The 5,124-nt window shown below is 44.9% G+C and overlaps 1 protein-coding gene across 17 annotated transcripts in view; it reads right to left on the minus strand.

The window, feature by feature from the left end:
• Positions 1-5,124, minus strand: part of LOC108518631 (uncharacterized) — a 53,220-nt gene that overhangs the window by 40,556 nt on the left and 7,540 nt on the right. For all 17 annotated transcript variants that reach the window (XR_001882420.1, XR_001882430.1, XR_001882423.1 and 14 more), the window contains exon 2: positions 4,374-4,660. The gene's annotated coding sequence lies outside the window, so the exon portion shown is untranslated. The remainder of the gene's footprint in view (positions 1-4,373; positions 4,661-5,124) is intronic.

Below are 5,124 nucleotides of genomic sequence, written 5' to 3' on the forward strand. Positions count from 1 at the left end.
GTAGTTTTTAGTAGAGACGGGGTTTCACCGTGTTAGCCAGGATGGTCTCGATCTCCTGACCTCGTGATCCGCCCGTCTTGGCCTCCCAAAGTGCTGGGATTACAGGCTTGAGCCACCGCGCCGGGCTGGTCTTAAACTCTTGACCTCAGGTGATCCGCCCGCCTAGGCCTCCCAAAGTGCTGGGAGTACAGGTGTGAGCCACTACACCCCACCAACATTTATATTCTTAAATACTTGCCACTGAAGCGCTCATCCAGCGAGCATGAATGGAAAGGTTGCTACACAGCCTCATTCCCTGCCCCCATGCAGGATCCCAGGCCTTGCTTTGGCAGGTGAAGAAGCCAAGGTTCAGGACTTGTCTGGTAGGAATAGAGGAGCCCATTCAGCAGACAGAGCGGTTTCCAGCTCAGCTCTGGATTCAGGCTGCCTGGCTCTGGCAGTGTCTAGTGGGTAGAGTCAACAGAGTAATAGTTCCTGTCTCAAAGAGCTATTGGACTAAATGTAAAGTGCTTAGCATGGTGCTGATTAAATTACTCTGGTTATTACAAGAATTCAGTAAACGTTAGCTATCATAATCATTTGTCAAAAAGATCCTACCATGAGGCTTGAGCCATCTATAGCTTATCTTTACAACTCTGCCCACACCTTATTAATATCTCCACTTTATTGTCTAACAATGGGATCAGAGTTCCTAGAAAATGGAAGAACAAGCTATCAGCTTCTGCCCAATAAAGCAGCAGAAATAGCGGAGCTGTGGAGAAGCAAACAGGTCTCATACACAGAACGCCTGGTTGTGCAACTGGCTTGGCGTAAAAATAGATCTGGACTCTCAATGGCCATGCAGGAAGGAAGAAAACAAAAGCGCAAGTCTTCAGGCTGCTGAGGGAAATTCTATACCCAGAAAAACCTCAAGTACAAGTATGGAACAAAGACAGTTTCAGGCTTTTGAGGCTTCAAAAAATGTGACATTCAAAGAAACAGGGTAAATTATTATAGCAATTTCTCAATAGATATTAAATAGTACTGAGACTGATAAAGTCACTGAATATGACGGGTTGATTCATTCTGCAAACACATGCTGAGTGCTACTATGTGCTGGTTACATACTGGACTAGAGAGGGTAACCAGACAGACACATATTGCTCCCCTCATAGAGCTCATTTACATCCTAGTGGGGACAGACAAATGTAAACAGCTACAGTAGGAAAGCTCTGAGTCAGAAGGTGATGAATGTGATGGAGAAAGAGAAGTCAGGGCCTCTAGCCTCAAATTCCAGGAACTGGAACTACAGAGCTACAGGAACTACAGCAGACAGAAGAACGAACTACGGCCGGGTGCAGTGGCTCATGCCTGTAATCCCAGCACTTTGGGAGGCCAAGGAAGGCAAATCACGAGGTTAGGAGTTCGAGACCAGTCTGGCCAACATGGTGAAACCCAGTCTCTACTAATAAATACAAAAATTAGCTGGGGATGGTGGCGGGCGCCTGGAGTCCCAGCTACTCAGGAGGCTGAGGCAGGAGAATGGCATGAACCCAGAAGGTGGAGCTTGCAGTGAGCTGAGATTGTGCCACTGCACACCAGCCTGGGCAACAGTGCGAGACTCCATCTAAAAAAAAAAAAAAAAAAAATTACCAGCAACTGATGGCTTAAAACAAGAGGTTTATTCTCTCACAGCTCTAGAGGTCAGACGCTAAAACCAAGGTGTTGGCAGAGGCCACACTCTCTACGGAGACTCTGGGGAAGAATCCATTCTGTGCCTTTTCCCACTTTAGGTGACCATCGGCACTCCTTGCCTCATAGCTGCATCACTCCAGCCTGTGCCTGGGAGATCACACCGCCTCCTGCTCTCTGTGTGTCTGTTCTCCTTCTCTTCCTCTCTCTTATAAGGACACTTGTAATGGCATTTATGACTCACCTCTAAAGTGGGCCCTTCTCTCGAGATCTTTAACTTAATTACATCTTTTGCCATTTTAAGGTAATATTCACAGGTTCCTGGGATTAGGAAGTGAATATATCTTTGGTGGACCACTTTTGTGCCTACCATAAGGAGCAAGAAAAATGGGGCAGTCACTAGAGGGAAAGGTAGGGTACAGAGAGATTTTTTGTTTTTGTTTTTTAAGATAGGAAAAGTTGGCAGTGTGCAGTGGCTCACGTCGGTAATCTCAGTACTTTGAGGTAGAGGCAGGAGGATCGCTTGAGCGCGTAAGTTCAAGACCAGCCTGAGCAACATAGAGAGACCTCATCTCTACTTAAAAAAAAAAAAAAAAAAAAAAACTAACCTGGTGTGGTGGTGTGTGCACCTGTAGTCCCAGCTATTTGGGAGGCTGAGGAGATTGCTTCAGCCCAGGAGGTTGAGGCTGCAGTGAGCCATGATCATGCCACTGCAATCCAGCCTGAGTGACAGAGTGAGACCCTATCTCAAAAACAACAACAACGACAAAAAAAAAAAAAACCCAGAACAACAACAACAACAAAAACGTTTGGAGATGGAGTGGGAATCAACTTGGCAGAGTGGAGGGAGCTGGCACTTAAGTACTTAAAGATAATAGAAACAAAAAGTTCACAGTTCACTCTACTTATCCCAAAAAAAGCTCAGGACACCGAGGGACCAGATACCTCAGATGGAAGGAAAAAGGCATAGATCTGAGAACAGAGAAATTGTTTAAGCATCTGTATATAAAGCAGTTAAGCTCACAAATCCCCTCCCCAACCTTTTTTAGCCGGGCACCAACTCCCGTAGCACAGCAGAGGGTTTACTCTCTGGGGAAACTGAATCTCAGAAGCACCAACTCAGGGACACCAGGCACAGCTGAAGATGGAGTGAGCACTGAGCTGAAAACAAGGGACTGGGTGAAAACATGTACCAAGTGGTGGCTCNAACAACAACAACAAAACGTTTGGAGATGGAGTGGGAATCAACTTGGCAGAGTGGAGGGAGCTGGCACTTAAGTACTTAAAGATAATAGAAACAAAAGTTCACAGTTCACTCTACTTATCCCAAAAAAAGCTCAGGACACCGAGGGACCAGATACCTCAGATGGAAGGAAAAGGCATAGATCTGAGAACAGAGAAATTGTTTAAGCATCTGTATATAAAGCAGTTAAGCTCACAAATCCCCTCCCCAACCTTTTTTAGCCGGGCACCAACTCCCGTAGCACAGCAGAGGGTTTACTCTCTGGGGAAACTGAATCTCAGAAGCACCAACTCAGGGACACCAGGCACAGCTGAAGATGGAGTGAGCACTGAGCTGAAAACAAGGGACTGGGTGAAAACATGTACCAAGTGGTGGCTCCACAACCCTCTCTCCCCACCCTGCTGCTATAACCTCTATAGCAGGGGCCATGCAGATATCCCTCAGACAGATTGGAGAATTCTCTGGAGAAACCAGATGGTCCCTTCAGTGAGATTTACAGATTATGATATTTGGGTGTACCCAGTAAAATATCCTGCTTGCTTCAGTCGCCACAGAGTGGAGCCTATAGATCAACAAGCCCCAAATTGTGCTTCCAATTGCCTCTGCTTAATGCCTCATTCTTAAATATGGACAGTCGAAGATCAAACATTTGAGGAAAACTTCCAACAATACACACATACACACACACACAAANACAGGCGTGAGCCACCGCGCCCGGCAATATTACTTATTTCTTTGTTTGTTTGTTTTGTTTTGTTTTTTGTCTGAGACGGAGTCTCCCTCTGTCACCCAGGCTGGAGTGCAGTGGCATGATCTCTCCTCACTGCAACCTCCACCTCCCAGGCTGTATCGATTCTCCTGCCTCAGCCTCCCTAGTAGCTGGGGTTACAGGTGAGCACCACCACACCTGGTTAATTTTTGTATTTTTAGTAGAGATGGGGTTTTACCATGTTGGCCAGGCTGGTCTCAAATGCCTGACCTCCAGTAATCTGCCCGCCTCAGCCTCCCAAAGTGCTGGGATTACAGGCATGAGCCACAGCACCCAGCCAAAAATTAATGTTACTTTAACACATTATGTTACAAGAAACAAGACTGGGACTATACAAAGAATAAAATAATAAATTTTTTTAAATCATCCAGGCTTGAGCCCAGGAGTCTGAGACCAGTTTGGGCAATATAGCGAGACCCCATCTCTATTTAAAAAAATATACATGTGTATATACACACACACATATGATATACATATATTTTAAAAATATATATATTTATATACATATATAAACGTATACATACACATATAAAATGTACATACATATATGTATATATACTTAAATATACATATATGTATATAAAATCACTCAGGAGCCCTGGAATGTGTGTGTTTTGGTTAATTTTAGTAGAAAAGGGTATTACCTATGCAAAGCTCTAGTTGCCTAGATAACAAAATATCTGCACTTACCAGGTTGTTGGCATTTGTCTCGGTATCTTGGTCTTCATTTCTCTTTCTGTGGCCCTGGTGAAATGCGTCTGATATCTCAGGAGAAAACGCAATCCAAAGAACGAATGTGGTTGTCTGGTTTATCATTTGTATACTGTGCGGTGCAATCTGAGAGATTTTCACAAAGCCAAAAACTGCCCAAGTATGACCTTGTGCCTGTGCAGGCCTCTTATAAAAAGAGACGATTTCCCGGCTCTCAGAGAGTTTCCAGAGGAGGCGAGGAGTGATAATCTCAGGATGGCAGAGATCTAGGAAAGAAAATAAACCTCATTGTTTTTTGACATATATATATATTTATTATTATTATTATTGGAGACAGAGTCTCACTCTGTCACTCAGGTTGGAGTGCACTGGCGTGATCTTGGCTTGCTGAACCTCCACCTCCAGGATTCAAGTGATTATTGTGCCTCAGCCTCCCAAGTAGCTGGGATTACAGGTGTGCGTCACCATATCTGGCTAATTTTTGTATTTTCAGTACAGATGGGGTTTCACCAGGTTGGCCAGGCTGGTCTTAAACTTTTTTTTTTTTTTTTTTTTTTTTTGAGACAGAGTCTCGCTCTGTCACCCAGGCTGGAGTGCTGTGGCCGGATCTCAGCTCACTGCAAGCTCCGCCTCCCGGGTTCACGCCATTCTCCTATCTCAGCCTCCCGGGTGGCTGGGACTACAGGCGTCTGCCACGTCGCCCGGCTAGTTTTTTTTTTTTTTGTAGTTT

Source organism: Rhinopithecus bieti, unplaced genomic scaffold (assembly GCF_001698545.2).
Source record: "Rhinopithecus bieti isolate Rb0 unplaced genomic scaffold, ASM169854v2 scaffold_44159, whole genome shotgun sequence".
NCBI lineage: Eukaryota > Metazoa > Chordata > Mammalia > Primates > Cercopithecidae > Rhinopithecus > Rhinopithecus bieti.